Source organism: Quercus suber, unplaced genomic scaffold (genome assembly GCF_002906115.3).
Source record: "Quercus suber isolate HL8 unplaced genomic scaffold, Cork oak 2.0 scaffold_91, whole genome shotgun sequence".
NCBI lineage: Eukaryota > Viridiplantae > Streptophyta > Magnoliopsida > Fagales > Fagaceae > Quercus > Quercus suber.
In genome coordinates, this window is record NW_027069556.1 from 253,918 (window position 1) to 280,443 (window position 26,526).

Sequence of the window (26,526 nt, forward strand, 5' to 3'; positions counted from 1 at the left end):
GATGAATAACTTAAAGGATTAAATCGGGTACTCAAGGATTAAGATGTAGTAATTTTCAAAGTGGCAGTTAACCTACATGACTTTGTATTACTACAAATATTTTATGAAGATGTTGCATGTATAATAAAGTCTTGGGATATAATTTATTAATAAGGCCTAAAGTGCAACTATATTTATATAGTGGTATTAAATATAATTAATGGTAACTTCGGACTTGTCAAGAGTAGACAAAAAAAGCCCAAGACCCAGTGAAGTTAGAGTCTTATTTGTTCCCTTTTACTCCCACTCCAAGACACATACTAAAACCCAATTAGAATGGCCTAAAAGGCTAGCCCAATTAGATAATCAATTATAAGGAGAAAAATATACAGAATTTTGTAAGAGAATAAAATGGTGTGTATGTGAGTGTTAAACACTCTTTTATTCTCCCTTGAACGCATACATAAACTGATTGAGAGACCACACTTCTTAGGCATAAGTGGAATTGGAGTGAAAATTAAAAGTGTTTACAAGTACTTCTAATCTTTGGTTTTGAATTTCACCGTACCAAGGTACACTCTCTTGTTCTTATATTTTGAAATTTACATAGTACATGTTATCAATTGCGAATGAAGTAGATCCATTAATTTTCCGCTGCGTATGCTTTGTATGTGATACAAACATGTGTTCTTCCAACATTATCTGATAGAAATTTAGACCCCTTAAAACAACAATTGTATTAACCTAGTTGATTAGCCAAGTGATTAACTTAGTCAAATTATGCAAATCTAGGTTATCACAAACAAACAATCATATCAAGAATATAAAGCAGCGGAAAAGTAAATAACACAATTATATGATGACCCAAGAAACCACACGGTAAAAATCTGGGGAGGATTTAACCTAGCTATCCTCAAGGTAAAAAGCAAATCCAGTAGAAAGAATCGAAGTTCATATAAAAGGACTTACAAGCTCCCCGCTTGACTTCCTAATGCTACCCACCCGTAGAACTTACTAACACAACCACGTGTAAGCTCCGAATCCACGGACTTCTTCTTTCTTGGACTTTTCAATCAAGTACAAGCACCCACGCTTGTTATTCTTTAAGCTCCAATCGCAGCAACTGAGTTGATCATCAAGATGTTGATATAATCTTTACATTGAAAACCCTAAATTTATGTGAAGGAAAGCTCCTTAAAGATCTCACAAGAGATTCACACAAACTGCAAATATGAGCAACAAAGATTTAGAGAGGTTTGGGTACAAAACCCTAGATACAAAAGAGGCACTCTCTTCTCTCTCTCAAAAGTCCCAAAAACGTGGCTTAGGGTTTCCTTTATATAGTGGGAGAAGTAGATCTGAAACCCTAATCCTTAATGGGCTTAAGCTGCTGTTTAGGCTGACTTAAAATTCTGCAAATACGATTTTCAATTAATCGAGCATGTTCTTCGATCGATTGAACCAGACAGAATATGAAGTCTTCTTCCTACAACTTGTATGTTCTTGAATCTTGACTTGAATCACCTTGAGCATTGTCTAATAAAACCTATAGACTCTAAGATCTATATCTAGAAAAGTTTGTGTTCACGATTTGCCAATTGTTCTAAACATTTAGAACCTAACAAACTCCCCCTTTGGCAATTCGTGACAAAACTTTCATACAAAATGAAATGCTCAAATACAAGAACAACCCAATACAATAAAATGCCCATTACAACAAATTCAACCTAACTACTATCCATCAGTTGCAAGTGTAGACAACAGCTCAATTGAATCAACCTGTATATTTCCTGAAACACTCAACAAACGCATAAACGCATGTGTGGAAAAAATACAAGTGAATCAAAATTAAATTTTTGACTTCACAAAACACAAAACAAATACATATATCATGAATAACTCATAAATATAAATCAATGAGCAGTGAACAAAAAACAAAAATAAAAACATAAGTGAACTAACTCTCCCCCTAAGTTAGATACTGAAAGTTCAATATGTGTATAAAACACCCTTGAACGTTTAGACCACAAATTATAAAAATATCAATTCAAGCTTATAATCAAACAGTTAATGTGCAGAGCATGAACATAAGCCAATCACAGAATTGATAACTAATCTATGCCAAATATAAACACATCCACAGTAGTAAATATAAGGCAAAGATAAAGGGAAGGAAGATGCAAACACATGGACAACACACAATGTGTTATCGAAAAGGAAACTGAAGTCTTCAATGTAAAACCTCTCCACCGCCCTCCAAGCGGTCAAATAATTCACTAAAGAATGTAGTTGGGACACATGAACAGCAGAAGACCCTCCAAGCCTAATCTACCTAAGTACCTAAGCCCTCCAAGCTTCTTGCTCCAACGAGGTTACGCCGAACCTATTTCTTCTTTAGCTTCCTGGATTCCGCTACTAGACCATAGTATCAACCAATGTATATTAGTTCCTTCCAAACTGCTTCCCTTAGCACCAAATGAACCTTCTCATAGACGTAGGTGTGGTGAGATAAAGATTTGGTCAATGACCTCTCAAGGATGTGACAATGGAGAGGAAGAGAGTAGAGGAATTTGTAGAGTCTCTAAGGTAAAGATTGAGGATAAGGCAATCTTGTTTTTCTCTAGGGTTTCTCTCACAAAATTCTCTCTGGAAGCTCTTTACATTTAGTGGGTATAAGTGTCTATATATAGTGGTGTGTGTTTGGAATACGGAGAGACAGTTTTTGCCAAACAGGGCTGATTGGCGACTTGACCTCGCGGCTTGTCCAAGTCAAGAGTTCAAGTCACGACGTAACGGCCTGGCCAGCCTGGGACTTTTGTCTTGTAGTACGACAGCTGGCGCGACCCTTCAGCTCCCCATATGAGCATCTCACGTGCCTGCAGTTGGCGGCTTGCCAATCGCGAGTCACCCGCAAGTCCTAGCCGCGAAACCCTGCTTTCTTGCACATACTTGAGCTTTTCTTCACCTATTCTCACACACTACCCTTACAATAATCCCACCTAAATACAGGATTACTAAGTGCTAAATTACAAGCAAATTGGCACAAAATAAAGCCAACAAGATGGTTGATAAATTTCAACCTTACAATCTCCCCCTTTGGCTATTGCATGACAAAACCCTAAAACAAACTCTAGACTTAATGCGTGAGTTGGGAACAGTTGGAAAACTCACTCACACCTAACTATAGAATCTGTGGAGCTTTAGAACCATAAGAACAAGTAACTCCTGAAACACAACAACACAATAAGTTCATTGTATGCAGAAAACTTGTAAAGCAAATGGAACAAGCACAATGCGATCAAGCACAATAGAATAAATCAATAAACTATGGCAAGACCAAAACATGCAATTACTATAACAAAGTGATCACAATGCTCATTCACACTTGGAATGAACATCCGGACATTCAAGATGACAAACACAAGGCAAATCACTTGAATGACGAACACTCAACCAATGCACAATACATGAAGTATATGCATCTAGGAAAAATCCAACTAGAGCACAAGAGTGACAGTACTTAAAAAAGAATGCATAGCATTAGGTTAGAAGTACTGATTTAACAAAGTACAAAGGCTGTATAAAGCATGGCACAAACCACAAAAGCTTACAAGTGTGCATAATCAAACCCTTAAAACTTACATAAGCAACATGGGTACAAACCAGAAAACAAAACAAAACATATGTTGACTTAATTGAATAACATCAACAATATATAAATGAACCAAGTATTAAACACATTCAAGAGTTATGAGTTTAGACCAAAACAAGACTAGGACCAATAATAACAATAGTTAATCAACAAAATATCAAAGCTACAAACAAAACATAAGTGATAAAGAAATCTCCCTCTCAAAACAAGCACTCCCCCTCAAGAGCTGCCCCAAAAAGTCTCCCCCTTTTTGACCGAAATGACTAAAGGATCACTACTCCTGGTTAGTGTGAATACTGTCAAACTTGGCTGAGAGTACATCCAGCTGATCCTGCATTGTTTTCATTCTTTCAGTATGCTGGTTTTGAACCTCTCTGAGTTCATCAAGCCTTTGCAGGATGATCTGAAATGCATCATGAGGTGCAGCAGATGAAGTAGAGGCCCTGCTCCTCTTGACTCTTCTTCTTGGTGTGGAAGACGGTCCTGTAGCCTCTGCTTCAGTCTCCATTGGATCACATTCTTCTTGAACACCCTCTTCTTCTTCACCTAGAAGACGACTTTGTATCCTTGTGAGAGTAAATTTGTTAATTGCTGATAGAGGAGGCAAAGGACTGATATCCTGAGGAATTGCAACACCCTTTTCTCTGAAAATCCTAATGAGAAGACTAGGAAAAATCAGCTTGGGTCTTGAGGTGGATCTAGTCTTATCCACTATTGTATCAAAGATGTGAGAACTAATGTCAATAAAGGTTTTCTCCTTAAGTTCCATGAGAAAGATGGCTCTGGAATTTGTCAATGTAGTCATCTTCCTTATAGGATACAGATTGTACATCGTTATAGTGGTCAGACACCTTATATCTTTAGGAAAATCAGAAGTATTGAGACATCTCTTTTCTATAACCCCACCAATTCTTTGCTGGACAGTTTCTAGAGAAAGCATTCTGTCCTTGTAATTAGTGAATTCATAATCTTCCAATACCTCAAGCCCTAGAACCTTAACAATATCATAAGCATCTAAGGTAAATTCCTTTCTTCTCACCCAACAACTCAACTCCTCCTCCCTTATCATAGCATTTGCATAGAATTCTCTGATTAGAGGGTCACACACAGGTGAAAGGTCACTCAGTAGTTTTTCCCAACCTCTACCCTCAAAACACTCTGGAATGAAAGTGTCCTTTAACTCCTTGAAATCAACAAATCTTTCTTGAATGATGGTTCTTTTTGAAAAAGAATCCCTATATCTCTCAAAGTGTTGAATAGACCTAAAAAGGTTAGGGTCCATTTTCATTCTTTTGTCAGATTTCTTAGCAGTTGTCTTCTTCATTGTAGGTGATGCAGCCATCTGTAAACAAGCAGAAAAGGCCACAACAAGACAAAGCATAATGTGGAAATTCACACACATTAGCAACAAGTTAGTTACAAAGAGAATAACAGAGTGACAGATAGAAAACAGAATCAGCACAGTTGATACCCAAAGGATGTATATATCAAATCAAACAGGTTTAAACAGCATAAGAGCAAACAAGAGTAAAAAAAAAAGACATTGTAAAACACATTCAGATAGATATAAGCCTATGTCAATGAACCATGACATAATGAGTATGCAATGTGCAAGAAGGAAAATAAGAACAATGCCAACCATAAATATCACATACTCAAATAGCCTGAAAATTATAACACCACATTCAGAGATAAATATAGAAACCCCAAAACCATATGCCCAAAAGAAAATCTAACAAATATTAATGTTCAAACCAAAAATTTGCAACCTGATGAACACACAAATCTCTGAAACACCTCTGCAACAAAAAATACCCTCACACAATCAATTTCAACATTTTAGGCAAACCCATGATTGAACATTTTATATCGCAGAATCACATATGCAGCATTCAAAACAATAACCTAAAAAGCAAAACATTAAGAATGAAGTAAGGGAAAGAAAACCATACTTTTTCTTGGTGTTTGATGAGGACATGATGCAAAAATGAGAGATTTTTCAAGGAAACACGGAGTGTTTGAAAGAGTAATTTGGGAAAGACAATGAACAGTCACAAATTTTCGAGGGAAAAACTAAAAAACAATTTTAAAAATTGTCTTTAAAACGCAAAACACGCGTTTTTCGCAACTGGATCAAGTCGCCAGTAAGTCGCTAGGGTAATCCGCGAAACACTATGAAACAAGATTTTCAAAAAATCTTCCAAGTGTTTTTCGCGATTGGAAGGTCTACTCGCGAGGTAGTCGCTAGGGGAGCCGTGAAAATCTTTGTGTACCCCTCGTGACTGGACCTTCCACCTGCAAACAAGACGCCACACTGAGCCGCGAAAACCACAAAAACTCAAATTTTTGAAAAAATTTTTAAGTCTTTTTTGTGACTGTAGCCTTGACTCGCTAGTAACCTGCGAAAACTCTCGAAGTGAGCTTCGCGACTGGAGCATGTGACTGGACCCACTCGCGACCGAGTCGCCAAAATAGGGCAACACTATTTTTGAAAATTTTTGACTATTTTGTAAAAACAAAACACTTTCCAAAAACAAACTAAAACACTCAAAAATCTTTTTGTGTTTGATCAACACAGATTGAGCTTGTGAAAACACATTTAATCAAGTACAATCACACAAATGAATATGGCATTCATTGAACATAGACTTGTGTGTTGTGTGTGGATATCAAAAATGAGATAGTCCTTAGTCTAATGTGAAGCTTCAATGATCAATTCAATCAAGGCATACACAACTAGCACTAGATAATGTGACCTATTTCAATTATAGAAACATGCATATATGACCTCCCACAAGCACTTGATAACAATTCTTTGAAATTTTTCATTTGGCTCCATATTCAACATATCATTTGCACTTTTTGAGCAAAGAAAATCTCTTTTTGACATAGATGCCTGAAATTTTTGATATTTCAATTGATGAGTTAGCCTTTGGCTTTTTGGAAATCAAACATTTTATTTTGGTCGCTTTCCCTTTTTCCTATTCGAATACTAGTATGTGCGACAAGCTTTTACAGCTCTATATTTCTTTTCATTTGGAGATTTACAATTAGAGAGCTCTTTTAAGCATAAAAATAAAAAGTGGGAAGATATATAGACATGAGTCTATGCATGTCTCAAGATCAACAAAACCATTCACTAATCATTTATGACAAGGTTGAGGATCTATTTACAACAATCACATAGATTTTAGAATTTCTTCCACAATGATATGAGTGCATGAGAGACAAGCTAAGCTCGTTAAATGCACAAAGCCATTAGTACAAAGGTACAAGGCAAAACATGCTTTAAGACAAAAATCAACAAAGTCAATCAAACTTTTTGGATTTTCTACTTTTTATGTGTTTTTGGATTTTTGACACAAAAGCAATAAAAGATTGATCAGAAACATAACAAAAATGTAAAAACATTTGAACCAAAGACAATCACACACACAAAATAACAACCTAACAACTAGCAGGAAGCACACAACCAAGCATATTCACAAACATGGGAAGTATTGATGCATAGACATGTTGTAATGCTTATGCATGAGTACCCTTCATCACCCACACGTCACGTGTGTTTGGGGTGATATCCTTAACGGATTGGATATGTGAATTAGGACTGTCAAACCTTCGTGTGAAGCTTTCCAGACAATTTGTGAAGGCACCGATTATCTTCATCACGTCCATCATTCCTAGATCATGGTTTTGACTTCTTGGTTGCTCACCACCCCAAAACCTATTGTCGTTTCTTTTTCCTCGTGACCGAGGAGCACTTGCATTGTTCACTGCTCTCAGCTTGTGACAATTGGATCTTGTATGTCCTTGTACTCCACAATAGTGACAGAGATAGTTCATTCTAGGACCCTGCTGAGATCTTGGAAGTGATCTTCCTCTAGCTCTATATCTGGAGTTTGATTGACTGTGGGACTTATTAAACACCGTTGATCAGCCACATTGTTCATCTTCTCAGCTTTAATTTTCTCAGGAATAGACTTATTCACAATCATCTCTTTAGCCTTTACAAGCTTCACTTCTTTGACAACCATGGCTGATGTGCTACTCCCTCCGGTGTAACCCAACTCGGACTTATCTGAGGAAGGTTTTTAAGATGAAATAACATCTTCTAATTTCTGGTTGGAGACTCTCTCTATCTTGGCATGAGCTTGCACCACCTCTTGCTTAAGATATCTTACTTTGGTATAAGCTTCCGACAGCTCACCATTTAGTGTCTCAATTTCACACTTCGCCTCCTTGTATCGTGCCAAAAGACTTTTGTAATCTTCCGCAGCCCTCTTTATCTTCTTAATAGCTACATTAGCCACCTTGGCATATTCACCGGTCTTCTCAAGGAGTGAGTTGTAAGCCTCTTGCAATCCCATTGCTTTTTCAGCTTCCTCATCTTCAGACTCCTCAACTATTCCAATAGACTCCAAATCAGAATATTCTCCAAGATCCTTCACAAGTGAACCCAAATCATCCGAGGGTTCTACATGTGCAATGGTCATGAATGCAGAGTAATTTCCTTCTTTGTCACAGCTATCTTCAGAGTCAAAATTTGATGAATCAGTATCACTCAAGGTAGTGATATAGACCTTTCCTTTTGCCTTCAAATAATTAGGACATTCCTTTTTGAAGTGTCCATGTCCATTACACTCGAAGTACAAAATGTCCGTAGAAAATTGGGAATCCTTCCCTTCACTTTTCTTAAAGTCTTTCCTATCACCTCTTAAGGATGGAAACTTCCCTCTGTTGAATGGTTTCCCACTATTCTTCATCTTCAGAAATTTTCGAAAGTTTTTCACAAGATATGATACTTCCTTCTCCACTCCATCTTTTTCGGAAGGATCATCCATTTTTTCGATGATGGTTTTAAGAGCAAGTGATTTACTCGTCTTGTGGAAAGGCAGTCCAAGCTCATACATTTGAAGTGACCCAATGAGCTCTTGGATCTTAATTTCATCCAGATCCTTGCTTTCCTCTATAGCTGTGACTTTTGCTCGAAAGCTCTCCGGTAAGGATCTCAAAATTTTTCTCACCACCTTAATATCTTCAGTCTTCGCACCAAGATTGAGCTTCGCAATCACAATTTCATTGAATTTCCCATAAAATGAATCAAAGGGCTCATCATCTCTCATCTTAAGTTCTTTGAATTTAGTGGTAAGCATTTGGAGCTTTGTGTCCTTCACCTTCTTAGTCCCCTCATAAGTTGTCTCCAAAATCTTCCAAGCTTCCACGGCCACTGTCATGTGAGATATCTTGTGGAATTCATCTGGAGACACACCACAGAATATAGCATTTAAAGCTTTACTATTAGCATTGGCTGCCGCAAGAGCTGCCTTATCTCAGGTGGATTTTTCAGCTTCCGGCCTGGTCCAACCTATTTCAACCGCATCTCACACGGTGTCATCAATAGAGCATAAAAATGCCCTCCTTCTAACTTTCTAGAAGGCATAATTGTTACCATCAAAAAATGGTGGAACATTTAAGAATTGAGACCTATCCATCTCAAAAAGGGTCAAGGATCACACTCAGGTATTTAAACCACAACAAGTGTACCCGCTCTGATACCAATTGAAAGTTCAATATGTGTATAAAACACCCTTGAACATTTAGACCCCAAATTATAAAAATACCAATTCAAGTTTATAATCAAACAATTAATGTGCGGAACATGAACATAAGCCAATCACAGAATTGATTATTAATCTATGCCAAATATAAACACATCCACAGCAATAAATATAAGGCAAAGATAAAGGAAAGGAAGATGCAAACACACGGACAACACACGATGTGTTATCGAAGAGGAAATCGAAGTCCTCGGCGTAAAATCTCTCCGCCGCCCTTCAAGCGGTCAAATAATCCACTAAAGAATGTAGTTGGGATACATGAACAGCAGAAGACCCTCCAAACCTAATCTATCCAAGTACCTAAACCCTCCAAACTTCTTGCTCCAACGAGGTTATGCCGAACCTATTTCTTCTTTAACTTCCTAGATTTCGCTACTAGACCATAGCATCAACCAATGTATATTGGTTCCTTCCAAACTGCTTCCCTTAGCACCAAATGAACCTTCTCACAGACGTAGGTGTGGTGAGATAAGGATTTGGTCAATGACCTCTCAAGGATGTGATAATGGAGAAAAAGAGAGTAAAGGAATTTATAGAGTCTCTAAGGTAAAGATTGGGGATGAGACAATCTTGTTTTTCTCTAGGATTTCTCTCACAAAATTCTCTCTGGAAGCTCTCTACATTTAGTGGGTATAAGGGTATATATATAATGGTGTGTGTTTGGAATACGAAGAGATAGTTTTTGCCAAACAAGGCCGATTGGCGGCTTGATCTCGCGGCTTGTTCAAGTCGCGACATAACGGCCTGGCCAGCCTGGAACTTTTGTCTTGTAGTGCGACAACTGGCGTGACCCTTCAACTCCCCATGTGTCCATCTCACGTGCCTGCAGTTAGCGGCTTGCTAGTCGCGAGTCACCCGCAAGTCTTAGCCGTGAAACCCTGCTTTCTTGCACATACTTAAACTTTTCTTCACTTCTTCTCATGCACTACCCTTACAATAATCTCACCTAAATACAGAGTTACTAAGTGCTAAATTACAAGCAAATTGGCACGGAATAAAGCCAACAAGATGGTTGATAAATTTCAACATTACAGATACAACAAAAAGTTTTTATATTCTCTCATTTCAAAAAACAATTTCAACTCCCCCTAAACAAGACAAACATGATTCCCATAAATCAATCATTTCTCCCCCTTTTTGTCACGTGTTGACAAAGACAACTCATAAAAAGAGTAAACAGTCACCATACGCAATAATGGAGAAGAGAAAATAGAGACAACTTCCCCTATGAACAACAAAGGTCTAAAAAAAAATCTCCCCCTATAAAAATAGGAAAAACAGAACAAGTTTTTGGAAAAAACAGTTTTGGGAAAACTTCAGGAGGTGGGGAAAAACACACAAACCAAAGTTAAAAACTAAGGTGAGGAACTTTTAAACACATTTTGCATTAAAATCGCAAACATTAAACACATTTTGCATTAAAATCAAGGAACTTTTAATCTTGGATGGCCACAACAAAATCACACACAATATAATGTACTAAGTTTAGCAAAGAGTAACTTGTGTAGTGTGTGCAACTAGCAAAAACTTGAGATACATGTGAGATGATATATGAATAGCAATCAATCACAAAGTCTACAAAATTCATCATATAGAATTTAAAAGAGACTATCACCTAAAGAGTTACATCATATAACTCTCACATCTCCTATAACATAAGCTTGCAATCATGTAAGTTTCTTGAATTTTACCTCATAATATACACATCAATTTTAATTATATGATTTGGCATCAAGCCTAATAGTACACACCAATTTTAAGCATTAAGCAACTAAACCAAGGCTACACCTTATGTTCTTTTTGTGCATGTGCTACACTTTCTCAAGCATAAAATCTTATGATATGCACTAAGGTGTTCATAATTGGCTAGTGAACAGTGGTGAGATGGTTATTTATGCCTTTCTCAAAAAGTTCAAGTCCAATAGTCAAATAACATGTGACTTCAAGATTAAGACAAAGTGATAAACACCATAAACATCTTTCCCACACAACACGCACTACAAAGTTTCAACTAGTAAAGTGTAATAAATAAGCTCATCAAAACTAAACAAGGTGCATAAACTTGTTATGTAAAGATAATATGGTCAATCCTTGATTATAAATCCAAGATGTGTAATACAAAACACAAAAAAACTTTTTGGTTTAAAAAAATTTATGACCAAAAACAAAAGCACACATTATGCTAAATGAACAATGCAAAGCTATGCATTATAGGGCTTACTAAGCTATAAAGGGTACACAAATAAGAAATATCAATTTCTTAATTAACCATTGGGTACATGTACAAACTAGCACATACTCACAAGTACATACTCACAAAATCAGAAAAAGCTTAGCACTTATATAACACACACTATTCAAGTTTCTCCACAATGTCAAGCATGTTCTAAATCAAGAGAGAGATAGCATAACTCATGTAATCCTCAAAAAGAAAAAAACTAGACACAAAATAAAATATTTTTGTCTTTTTGAAAATTTTCAATCTTTTTAGATTTTTTTTTTAAATGAAAACAAAATTTTAAAAAATAAAACAACCAAAAACAGAAACAAGACATGTCCACAAACAATTGAAAGAATTAAATCAAAGACAAGTCAGCATCACTCACCTTAGAGAATCTTTTCTCACCCATATAGCACAGTTCTTCGGCTTTGTAGGTGAAAATCCATATGAAGCAGAGTGTATTGGAGGAATTATACCAATCTTCTGAGAGAGACTAAAATCTTGCAAATTCCTTTCACAAGCCAACAAGCTTAAATTTTTCAAAAGCATATGAAACAATTTATTTGGACTTATGGCAGGAGAAATATCATCACATATCCTAGATTGACATATAGAATGCTTAAATTTCAATTTATGACAATTAGGACGAATGTGACCACGAACACCACAAAAGTGGCAAACAAGAACAAATTTAGGAACATCATTATTCCTAACAGCAAATCTAGTCTCAAATTTTGGTTTTTGCCTCAAAAAAGAACAATTTGGTCTAATATGACCGACAACACCACAAAGGTGACAGGTAGGCACAAAAAAAAATTTATTATGCTCTCTAATAGTAGGTTTAGACTTAGGTTTAGAAACTTCAGTGTCTACATTAGAACTTTTACCTTTGTCTATCCTAGCAAAATAAGCCTTTTCTTTATTATTCCTCTTGAAAGGAGGGATATAAACTTTTTCAGTTTTAGGCTTAAGAGAAACAGAAACACTTCTGTTATCAACAGCAGGCTTGATACTAGTCAAGTTTTTAATTTTAGCTTTAGATTCAACTAACTCTTGTTCCAAGCTTTTCATCTTCTCATCTTGAGAGGAAATTTGATTTCTCAAAAATTCATTCTTTTTATTAGATTCATCCAATCTCACAATCAATTCCTCTTTTTCAAGATTAGCCAATTTTAACTCTTCCTTGAATTTCTTAGAAATTTTCAAAGATTTAGATAATTCCTTATGAAGAGTTTCAAAAGCATCAAAAAAATCGACAAAGACAATAGTGTCATTTTTATTCAAAGCATCACAAACATGAGCAGAAAGACATTTCAAATTACCCATGACAACAGGGGTCAAGGATCAGCTTAGAGATCAAAAGATCTACAACAAAAGAGCTACCCGCTCTGATACCACTTGATAGAAATTTAGACCCCTTAAAACAACAATTGTATTAACCTAGTTGATTAGCCAAGTGATTAACTTAGTCAAATTATGCAAATCTAGGTTATCACAAACAAACAATCATATCAAGAATATAAAGCAGTGGAAAAGTAAATAACACAATGATATGATGACCCAAGAAACCACACGGTAAAAATCTGGGGAGGATTTAACCTAGCTATCCTCAAGGTAAAAAGCAAATCCACTAGAAAGAATCGAAGTTCATACAAAAGGACTTACAAGCTCCCCACTTGACTTGCTAATGCTACCTATCAGTAGAACTTACTGACACGACCACGTGCAAACTTCGAATCCATGGACTCCTTCTTTCTTGGACTCTTCAATCAAGTACAAGCACCCACGCTTATTATTCTTTAAGCTCTAATCGCAGCAACTGAGTTGATCATCAAGATGTTGATATAATCTCTACCTTAAAAACCCTAAATTTATGTGAAGGAAAGCTCCTCAAAGACCTCGCAAGAGATTCACACAAACCGCAAATATGAGCAATAAAGACTTAGAGAGGTTTAGGTACAAAACCCTAGATACAAAAGAGGCACTCTCTTCTCTCTCTCAAAAGTCCCAAAAACGTGGCTTAGGGTTTCCTTTATATAGTGGGATAAGTAGATCTGAAACCCTAATCCTTAATGGGCTTAAGCTGCTGTTTAGGCCAACTTAAAATTCTGTAGATACGATTTTCGATTGATCAAGCCTGTTCTTCGATCGATCGAACCAGGCAAAATATGAAGTCTTCTTCCTGTAACTTGTATGTTCTTGAATCTTGACTTGAATCACCTTGAGCATTGTTTAATAAAACCTATAGACTCTAAGATCTATATCTAGACAAGTTTGTATTCACGATTTGCCAATTGTTCTAAATATTTAGAACCTAACATTGTCCACCAAGACATTAATGTGAGGGAGTGTCTTTAGGGCATGCCTTGTTTAAGTCTCTAAAATCCACACACATCCTCACCTTCCCATCCTTCTTAGGTATGGGTACGACATTGGCTATCCATTCGGCTTGGTTTATAGGTTTGATGAACCCTACCTTTAGTTGCTTAGTGACTTTCTCTTTGATTTTTGAAAGTCATTTGGTCCTCATTTTGCTCAATTTTTGCTTGACAGGCACCATATGATCATGAATATCAATGTTATGTTGAGCTATTGTTATGTTGAGCTATCTCGAGGTCAATTCCAGGCATATCTTCATAGGACCATGCAAACACCTCTTGTTATTCCGTGAGGAGTTCTTGAAGACCTTTCTTTTCCTTTTCATTTAAAGTTGATCCAATTTTAATTAAGCGTGCATTCTCATTATTGCCCAAATTAATAGTTTCAAGAGTTGGATCCATAGGTTTAATTTTCTTTTTCAATTGTTTATTAATTTCATTTTCAAATTCATTTTAATCATTTAAGTGCAAAATTTCAATGTTATGAGACACATCAAAGTAAGCCAAATCAAAATTCATCTTATTGAAAATATTGAAAAGTACATTGAACTTGCATTACAAAACACTTTTTCCCATGTTCTCAAAAAACCCAACCAAAGTCCAATTATTATGGGGCCCCTTGGTAGGCATGATGAATTCTTTCTTCTTTCTATCTCATGGCTTGCCATTCCCCTCCCCCCCCCCCCCCCCCCCCCCCTATCCTTGTCCTTCTTCAGCTAGTCTTCTTTCTTTAAGGGTTCCCACACATGCACAAGTTCGCTCATGTCATACAAATCCTTGCCCTTGTTGAGGAAGTCTCTCCTCGCCTCGTCAAGGAACCAATCACCATCATCCCCACTCCAACAGCTAATCATTTCATCATCTCCTTCTGATAGGCCAAGAATGTATTGACCCCTTGTGATAAATTAACCAATTGATTTAGCCAAGTTAATTAATTAATTTAATTAATATGCAAAACACATGGTAGCACAAACAAATCACCAACTAAGTAAATGTGCAGCAAAAAATAAAATTGACACAGTGATTTGTTTACAAATGGGGAAAACCAACACGGTAAAAATCTCATAGGATGATTTTAAGGTCACTACTCTCAAGAATTCACTATTATCACAACAAGCAGTTACAAGTAAAGAAATCCCAATAACTTATACCAACCTACAGTTGAACCCTTACCCTAATATCGAATTAGACTTGTTTTGTAGTGACAATCTCTCATTTTCAATGCACGACTCCCAGTACATGACTAACCAATTCGATGCGCGGATTCCAGTACATGACTTAGTCACCAAGAGTGAACAGATGTTTGGAGTCAGTGGTTGATGAATAAGTCAATCTGGTTTGGTAATCTGGGATAATAGGTGGTGGGGATACATTTGTAGCCACACTTCATTATCAGCTGGCATATAGACTCCAAAAGGCATGACTGTCCACTGATAATGATGGTCTAGAATGCAGAATGCCATCTTGTATCTTTCTTCTGGATGGATTCCTAGTTGCCAAAATTCTGCTTTAAGATCAAACTTTGAGAATACTCTAGCATTTGAAAGATGCTGACAGAGCACTCTTATTTGGCAAGGGAAATTTGTCATCTGCAAGGAAATGGTTGAGATCCTGATAATTGATCACTAATCTGAGTTTTCCACGCACTTGCTCAGCATGTTTGTTAACATAGAAAGCTTCACATGCCCATGGAGAAGTTGTGGGTTCAATAAGTCCTTCAGAAAGGAGGGTAGATAGCTCTTGCTTGGCCAAAGTCAAGTGTTCTGGGTTCATGCCTCTGTGACTAGCGAGCTTCCTTAGGAGAAATTTATCAGCATGTGCTCATTGCCCTAGAGAAACTCTGCAACCAGAGAAAATTTCTTTTAGAAATCAGCAAGATCCATGGCAAACTCAAGGATAATTGTAAAAAGAAAGATTTACAGATCAAGTGCTATGACAAGGATTGTACCTCTCTAACAAAAAAGGGAGATCATTTCAAAAAATATTCCTAGAAGAAAAGGCATCATACAAGTCACAAGAAGAAATCTTTTTGCAAGAAGAAATGGAAATTTCTCAGAAGAAAGCAGTTCAAAGGAAAAATCTCAAAGGTCTGTTCCGTATGCAGAAAGCCAGGCCACTTTGCAAAAAATTGTCCAAAACGGGAGAAATCAGCAAAACTTTTGGAACAGGCACAGATTCATGCAGATGATACTCCTTTTTCAAACGTAGAATCCCTATTTTCATTGGATGATGAATACTCCCCTCAAGCCTTAGCAGTCATGGCTTATTCTACTTCTGCGGAAGAATCAGACTTAGAAAACGAAGAAGATTCAGACCATACATTCAAACCATCTTTACATCTCAGCCCATTATAGCTCCCCTAACCAGTCCTACACCTATAGCCCAAGTAAACATCCTTCTTGATACTTATGCCAGACCCATCCCAGTAATAGCATTATTTGATACAGGAGCAGCAGCAACAATTCTTCATCCTAAGATATTACCCAAAGAATGCTGGTTACCTCATCATCAGATGTTCAGAGTAGCAAATGGAGAAACATTTTTGATTACCCTGAAAAGTAAGCCCATCTTCATTAGAATTTTCCCAACACTCACCATTAAACACCAAGTCCTTGGCTCCCCTCTTACAGGAAGAGATCTTCTTATAGGATTTGACCTCCTTCATCAAATACCTAGCCTCAGATGGTCTTCAAAAGGACTTATGAGAAAAGAAAGCCCAAACATATACACATGGATTGGATGAAAATTGGAGCTAAAAATATTTTTTTCATAAACTTCAATAGATAGCTTATCTATCAAGATAATTGTCAAGCATTGGGCTTCAGCAGCTTTTAAACCTCGATAGATACTAGCTATTGAGCTAACTGTCGAGATTTAAAATCCAACACTTCTTTAGTTGTTTCTTAAACAAACTTGCATGGTTTTAACACTTGAACTTGAAACCTTGTTCCATGAAGCATTAAACACATTCTAGATCTACCCAATTACAAGTAAAGTGCGTTTTGTCAAAGGATTAGCCATAAAATATTGACATATGTTCCTAACATGATTCACATATGTCCAAACAATCTCCCCTTTTGGCAATCCGTGATAAAACCACAACAAAGAAATGAACATGTGAGAGAAGTCATAAATCACTCAACTCATACTCACTTGTTGAATTACAATAAAATCTATCCTAACACAAACTCTTGAAAAACTTTGCAAGAAGAAAGTTTATGGCAAGAAGACTTTGATAACCTGTATTTCTGAAACACTTTAAACAAAACTCATCACGGCATCTTAATGTGAAACAGAAATTATAGATTGCATACATTAAATAAGAAATATATGTATAAAGAGAGAAAAGAAACAACACATGAAAAGATAGGTGAAATGTGATAACAACATCATCAAATATATATATATATATATCAAAGATAAGTATAATGTTTGCTATCACTAAATGGTCATAAGACCAATGTACAAGAGATAATGTATCTAAAAGAGAAAGAAAAAAAAAACAAAAACAAAAACAAAAAGTCCTCACTACATCCCTCATAAACACTCCCCCTATCACAAAATCTCCTATACTTACCTTTTTTGTCATGTGTGACAAAGGGTAAGTATATCAAGTAGACATCTCATCATCACTGGGTGAGCTAGCACCATCGTCCTCATCAGCATCATCACTGCCGGAGCCATCGTCACTCTTATCCTCGAAAGTCAATGGAGATGGAGAAGAAGCAACAGTGAAACCACCTATGACAACCTGTAATCGTGCGATATGACCAACACGGTTGTTCACCTGACATAATCATCACTGAGAGTGTCAAGACGAGCATCCATATGCACAAGTTATGTCATGAAACTCCACCCATCGAAGAAGAAGGAGCAGAGGTGGAAGGAGCTGAAGAAGCTGGCGGAGCTGCCGTCTTGGTCTGTGTTTGCCTCGGGCGAAGCTAAGCCTCACTCCATCTAACAATCGTGGCGTCAATGGCACTCATAACAGAGAAGTGATCAGACACAGGACAAGGGACAAAAAAATGGTGAATGATCCTCGTGATAGCTGAAGAAAAAATGAGCTTATCACAGGTTGCCATATCCCTATAGACATCTATAAGGGATAGGATGAAATGAGAAAGGAAGTCGATAGAAATGTCCTCTAAGAGGGACAATAAAAACCGAGCACGAGGCTCTATGATAATGTTATAGCGAGAAAAGGGATAAAGAATGAATGTCATCACCATGTTAAGGAATCTCGGACCCTTTGCAAAGTCCAAGCAAGGGGTGTTTTAACGGTCACCCCAAGATGAAGGTGTCTTACGAAAAAGAGATGAGAGTTCGTCTTTGGACACAGTCCTCAAACAATCGCAACCAGGGCAGTCAAGATGCGCTACCCTAGGAATGCATAGTACCTTAGATATAAAATCTGGAGTAACTACAATGCGTATACCCCGAACGTGAGTGACAAACTAGGTATAGAGTAATCAAATCCATGCATGTTGGATTAAAACTCATGTATGATCACGGAAGGGCACGTAACAGGGACGCCACACAGTGACTCCTAACCCCTACTGTAGATGACAGTGGGAAGGTCAGTATTAAAGAAATCCAATAGGATGACTTGGCATTCTGAATGAATGCCTCATCTAGAGAAGTTCTCCAAATATTCCTTTCGGGCTTTATCATCACCGAACCGAATAGAAGAAGGAGTGGGGTCAGAGAAAGAGGATGCCCCAGAACAAATAGGGTTCTGGAACGGAGTGGATTTTTGTTTAGGTGCCATGATGCAACTAACCAAAAGAAAGAAAAAGAGACATACAGAAAACACCAAACAAATCAATATATAGGAATATATAGAAATGAAGGTACATATGCATGAAAATGCATGAACATGTGACATGCAAACTTAAAAACATCATGGGCTAAGCCCAATCCAAACCGAACAGCACACAACAATTCAACATATATAGCACACATCTATATTGTATGAAAATATAGTTAAAACGTTCATGAAATGCAATTCGTGATGATTTTAAATCATTGAAACAAAACCCATCCCAAACCTTGAACAAAAACCTCTATAGTTTTGAAAAAAATCTCAAATAATTTCAAAAACCCCAAAAGTTAGGTCAGAGATCATGAAATGCATGATAGATAGGGAGAAAGCATCATACCAGATGAAGAACAAGGATCTTGAGACCAAAAATGAAGTGAGGAAGATGAAAAGATTGAGTTTTGGGTGTTTGGGAGAATGAGAGATACTTTTCTATCGAGAGAGATCGGGGAGAAATGAGACAGAAATCGTGCGGATCCTATTTATAGGAAATCTTAGTTTCTCGATGGATCGAGAGGTATCAAGAATTAAAATGCATGTATTATTTGTTGAAGAGCTGTCCAAAATCTGTCGAAAGGTGTCCATAGCTAAAGGATCTTGATGGATCGAGGTAACTATCGAGCATCCAGAAAGTTTCTCGATGGATTGAACTAGCTATCAAGAAGTTGTCGAGAATACGATTAAAAAAAAAAACAAAAACAAAAAAAAAAAACAAAACAAAAAACACAAAAACAAAAACAAAAAAGCCAAAGGGTCTCGATAGATAGCCTAGCTATCGAAAGGTGTCCAACAACTGTCGAAATTGCTTAAAAACAGTTTTTCAGAAAGAGAAGAACATAGACATGAATGTAATCAAGCATGCTACACAACCAAAGATCCAAACAACATTTTAAGCTCTCAAAATCATCTCTCAACAAGAAAAATGTCAAGCACATAGATCCAAAACACACACACTCATACTAAACAAGTTAAGACAATTTGGTGAGTATACATTAACACATGTATTCCTTGTGATGGCCAAATCACATTGTACCTACACATGTATCAAAAGTAGCAAAAAATATTGCATGTTGTGTGTGAAAAACATCACGAGATTGCATAAGTGTCTACATGTTATGACGATTTGAGATATGAGAAAATCACATTAACTCACACACAATCATAACTATTTGATGGGGACTATCACCTTCAAGGTACATCCTATAACTCCCACATCTCCTAGAATACATGCTTACAACCATATATAAAGAATTTTTGTAAAGTTGTGATTTACAACTATGTTTTATGTTGGCTTTATTCTATGACAAAATGTGTTGTAATTGCTTTAATTTTATTCCTTGTATCTTGTGGGATTTTATTGTATTGGGTTTAGTATCAAGTTGGTGAAGTCTCAAGCTTAAATGAAGAATCAGTGGATCTCGCGAGTGTCTCACTGGAAGCTAACCCGTAACAAAGCCACGTGAGGAGCACATGACTGGAAGCTTAAAAGTTGTGCCAGGCTATCATTTTTGTGAGTGTCTCGTGGGTAAGGCTTTCTCGCGAGATAGTCGCAAAACATTCTGTCTAGAGGATTTTTAAGAGTGACTTTCTTACCCTTCACCCATACTATATATACCCTCATTATCCACAAATGAATATGAGGCCAATTCAGAGAGAAAAACCCTAGATAGGTTTTTTACAATACACACACCCATTTTTTTGAGAGAGAGCTACTCATCCTTAGTGAGAAATCATTATAGCCTCTTCTCCATCCCTCTCCCATTGATATACCTTGAGAGGAGATTTATACCCAAACACAACCCACACCTATTCAGAGTGTAGATAGTGTTTTAGAGTTGCTAGGAAGTATTGGAAGAAGCCAAGGATGGAAAATGCAACATGGAGCTTGTTGCAGGATCCGAAAAGCTAAACAAGACACGGTTCTGAGAAGCCTTGTTGGAGTAGAAGCTTGGAGGGCTTAGGTACAGAAGGTAAATTAGGCTTGGAGGGTCTCTTGCTCACCCTTGTATTCCAACTTATTGTCTAGTGGATCGATTTCTACTTGGAAGACAGCAAAGAGGTTTTACGCCAAGTTCTTCGGTTTCCTCTTTGATAACACGTCTCGGTATTATCTGTGTTTGCATCTCTCTTCCTTACTCTTGTTCATTTCATTTTTACAGGTGGGTTACTTTAAATATGGATTAGAATAGTTTTCTTGCTTATATGCTTATGTTTACACTATTCCGCACTTAGTATTAAGTTAGTGTAAAATCAACCAAGCCGTAACTTTAATTTAGGGGGTCTAAACAGCTCGTGTGTTTTCAATACATTTCCAAGCTTTCAATTTTGATTCTTTTTGCTTTTTATTTTTCTTTGCATCTTTTTCTTTTAAGCAAACCATGCATAGGCATATAAGATATAGAAAATTTATACCCAATGATGTTAAGCGTTTGACATTCCACTTTTGCTATGCCGAAGCATACAAATCTCATATCATGATTGGTGGGCAACAATGGTGAGATGGTTATTTATGCCTATCTCTTAGGATTTTCTTGTCCTTCATGTCAAAAAGAGTGATATGAGTGTTAACCACAAAAGATTACTTAATCTTATTCATCACAAACACGAGTCACAAAGCTCACTTGCTTTGTTGTGTATAGAGATGCTCATCTAAGATACAATTGATACAAAGTTTAGAAGACTTTGGTTCAATGGCCATCCAAGGTACATAAGTACCAAAGTACACAAACATACACTGCTTTTGTATTTTTCTGATTTTTCAAATTTTTTTATTTTATTTTTATGAAAACCAAAATAAAGCAAAACTAAAAAATAAACAAACAGAACATGTTAAACAAAACAATGCATAATGATAAGCCAAAAAACGAATTAACCCCTTGTGATTCAAATTAATTGATTAATTAGTCAAGTTATTAATTAATCAAATTAACATGCAAACGCGTGGTAGCACAAATAAATCACCAATAAACTAATTATGCAGCAAAAAATAAATAACACGATGATTTGTTTACGAATGGGGAAAACCTGACGACAAAAACCACACTGGGTGATTTTCAGGTAATCACTCCCGAAATTCCACTATTATCACAACAAGCAGTTACAAGTAAAAGAATCCCAAGTACCTTACCAACCTACAGTTGAACTTTTACCCTAATATCCAATTAGACTTGTTCTGTAGTGACAATTTCCTCTTTTGATGCATGGCTCCCAAGTACATGACTAACTAATGCGCGGGTCCCAGTACGCGACTTTAATCACCAACTAGAAAGAGTTATTGGTTGCAAAGTTCTTTAGTTCATCCACGATGAAGATCAAGAAGATGCTTAGTCACAAAACCCAAAGGTGCACATACACAACAACTTCTTCAGAAGAGATGAACTAAGACAAGACTTTGTCTCTGATCACAAATTGCTTGAACAGACTTTGCTCAAGGCTTGTGCAACTTGTGTACTCTTTGACGGCCCTTAAAACAATCCTTTTATTTGTTTAGGATAAGGAGAAAAGAAGGCCCAAACACATAAACACGAATTAGAGTCAAAACAAAACTGAAATTCTGTTTTTCATAAACCTCAACAGATACCCTATCTGTTGAGCTACTGTTGAGCCACGAGGCTGAACAACTCTACAGGTCTCGATAGGTGCTAGTTGTCGAGCTAGCTGTCGAGATTTAATGACAGACACTTTTCAGCTTGAATCTTGGACAGACTTAAAGGCTTCAACACTTGATCTTGAAACATGGTTTCTTAAAGTATTTTAACACATCCTAGATCTACTCAATTACAAGTAAAGTGCATTTTGTCAAAGGATTAGTCAATTACATAAAAGCATGACATATGTTCTTAACATGTGAACCACATATGTCCTAACAATCTCCTCCTTTGGCAATCTGCGACAAAACCACAGCTAACAAATGAACATATAAGAGAAGTCATAAATCACTTAACTTATATTCACTTGTTTAATACAATAAAATCTATCTTAACACAAACTCTTGAAAAACGTTGCAAGAAGAGAGTTTATGGCAAGTAAACTTTAACAACCTGTATTTCTGAAACACTTTAAACAAAACTCATCAAGGCATCTTAGTGTGAAACAGAAATAATAGATTGCATACAAGTATAAGAAACATGTGTATAAAGAGAGAAAAGAAACAACATATGTAAAGATAGGTGAAAGAAACATACATCCACATATAAAGAAGATAAGTACAATGTATGTGTAAAAATGGTCACAAGACCCAATGTACAAGATCAATGTATCTATAAAATATATATATATATATATATAAAAGATACATCATATCCTCACTACATCCTTTATATCAACAACACTCCCCCTAACAAAATGGTCCTATACTAACTCTCCCCCTAAGAATGACTACTCTCATATCCCAAAACTACTCCCTCTTTTTGTCACAAGTGACAAAGGGTAAGAGTGTCAAGTAGACACCTCATTGGTAGAGCTAGCATCTCCATCATAGCAGAAGCATCATCGTCATCGCCATTATCATCATCATCCTCAGCTACAGAATCAGAAGCTACATTAGGTAGTGGAGGAGAAGCCTCAAAAGCAAAACCACCTATGGTCGCCTGCCGCCTATCAATACGACCAACACGAACATTCACCTGATACAACTTAGTAGAGAGTATATCAAGGCAAGCATCCATGCATTGAAGCTGCGCCATGATGTCCTCTAGAGTCACTCCACTCTAAAAAGAGGAGGGAGCAGATGTGGATGGAGCAGAATGAGTGGGAGGAGCAGCGAAATCAGGCTATCAACACCTAAACTATGCCTCACTACGTTTAACGGTAGCGGCGTCTATAGCACACATGACAGAAAAGTGATCAGAAGAGTCAAAAGGAATAGAAAAAAAATGGCGTAGTATCTGCGTGATAGCTGAAGGGAAAATGAACTTATCACGGGTAGTTGTATCCCTAAACACATCTATGATGGAAAGAATGAAATGTGAAGGAAGATCTATAGTAAGGTACTCTAACAAAGAAAGCAAAAAATCGAGCACGAGGCTCTATGATAGAGTTATAGTGAGAGAGTGGGTACAAAACAAAAGTCATCACCATGTTCATGAATCTAGGACCTTTAGCAAAAGGCTGACATGGTGTAAACTGACGCTCACTCCAAACAGATGGGCGCTCATGGAAAGCAGACATCATTTCATCTTTGGACACAGTCCTTAGATGCTCACAACTGGGGTAGTCAGGATGCTATACCCTTGGAACTCAAAGCACATCCGCAACAAGCTGCGGTGTGCCAGCAAAGCGCGTACCTGGAACGCAAGTATGAAAGAGAGGTACTGAAGGATCAATCTCGTGTATGTTGGAGTAAAACTTCTAAACAAGCACGAGAGGACATATGACCGAGACATCACATAGTGACTCCTATCCCCGACTGTGAATGACATCGAAAAAGTCAATGTCGGCGAAGTCCGCCAAAATGACTCAGTGTTTTGAATGAACACAATGTCGAGAAAAGTTCTCCGAGTAGTCCTTTCGGGCATCCTCATCACGGAACCGAATGTGAGAAGGAGTAGGATCAGAAAAAGATGATGCCCCAGAACGAAGAGAGTTTTGGGATAGAGCAAACTTACGTTTAGATGCCATAGACACGACTAACATGAACAATAGAGAAAGAGGGAGAGAATGAGACAATCAGAAAAGTCCCAAAAATTTCAAATATATCAAGTATATTGAAAACAGAGTACGTATGCATGAAAATGTATGAGCATGTGACATGCAAAGTAGAAAGCATCATGGGCTCAGTCCAATCCAATCCTACCAACACACAAGCATATTACCCACATCTAAATGCATGAAAATACCATTATAATGCAAATGTGATGCAATGTGTGAGATTTTAAACACATTTAAATGAAAACCCAACCTAAAATTACAAGAAACACTCATCAATTTTGAAAAACCCCAAAATTTTTCAAAAACCCCAAAACCTAGGTTTCAAATCATGAAATGCATGAAGAATGAAGAGACAGGAGAGCATACCAAGTGATTTGAAAAAAATAAAGGCCAAAAATCACGTGGATTGAAGGTTTTGAGTGAGAAAAGAGAGTTTGGGAGAGGAACAACCATGGAAAGATCGGAAAGATCGAGAAAAGTGAAGTCTGAATCGCATAGAACGTATATATAGATCTTCACTAATTCTCGACAGATAAAGGTGTTGAGAGGTGTCAAGACAGGTGTTGAGAAAACATAACGTCGACGGATGAGTCTATCGAGAGGTATCGAGGAAGAGTTCATCAGACATGATTAAGAAATCTCGATCGATCCACCAGGTGTCGAGAAGCTATCAAGAGTCCAGGAACTTTCTGGATCGATCGACCAACTATCGAGGAAGCTATCGAGATTGCGATAAGAAACAGCTTAAAATCTCGACAGATAGTCCAGGTGTCGAGAGGTATAAGGAGGTGTCGAGATTGCTTAAAAACAGTTTTTCAAGAAGGAAGAAACACAGACATGAATGCAATCCAACATGCAACTCAACCAATGATTCAATCAACATATTAGGCTTTCAAAAACATATCTCAATAAGAATTTTGAGACATTGATCCTCAAAAACACACACACACACACTAAACAAGTCTAACCGATTTTTATATTTCAAAAACAAGTCAAGACAATTTAGTGAGTATACAATAGCACATGTAAAACCTTGTGATGGCCAAATCATATTGTACCTGCATATGTATCAAGAGTAGTAAAGACTATTGCGTGTTGTGTATTAAAAATATTGCAAGATTGCATATGTGTATACATGTTATGACGATTTGAGATATGAGAAAATTGCTTTAACTCACACACAATCATAACTATTTGATGGGGACTATCACCTTCAAGGTACATCCTATAACTCCCACATCTCCTAGAATACACACTTGCAATCATATTTAAAGCATTTTTGATCTTTTTGCTTTTTATTTTTTTTTTTTGCATTTCTTTTATTTAGCATATCATGCATGGATATATAAGAGAGGGAAAAGAAATACCCAATGATATTTGACATTCCAATTTTGCTATGCCGAAGCACACAAATGTCATTGACACTACACTTTTGCTATGCCGAAACATACAAGTGTCTTTCATGATTGGCAGGCAACAGTGGTGAAATGGTTATTTATACCTCTCTCTTAGGATTTTCTAGTCCTACCTGTCAAAAAGAGTGATACGAGTGTTAAGTTCAAGAGATAACTTAATCTTAATCATCACAAACAAGAGCCACAAATCTCACTTGCTTAGTTGTGCATAAAAATGCTCATCTAAGCTACAGATGATACAAAATTTAGAAAACTTTATTTTAATGGGCATCCAAGGTACACAAGTACCAAAGTACACAAAACACACACTGTTTTTGTATTTTTCAATTTTCCAATTATTTTTTTTTTATGAAAAACAAAAATAAACAAAACTGGAAACAAACAAACAAAAACATGTTAAACACGACAAAGCATAAAACTAAACTGACTCAAAAGAAAAGCAAAACAAACAAGTAATGCGACACACAAAAATAAGAAGATAGAAGAAAGTGGTATAATCACTTAGAGTCATTTTTCTTCCATACCTTGGAAGAACCTTTCCTTTGATTAAACCCTTGAACCGGCGGTGAGGGGGAAGAATTGAAACCGTTCAAGTTCGAAAGGAACATGAGGGCTTTGAGAAGATCTCTAAGAGGAACAAGAGAGAATTGAAGTTGATTCTGGCTTTCAGATGCTATCATGTCATTGCTCTATTGAGTGGCTAACCACTTGTAGCAATTTGGTCAAGTATGACCGGCAGCTCTACAATGATGACCGAAGATGCTACTTCTTCTGTTTAGGCTTTTGAGAGTTAGT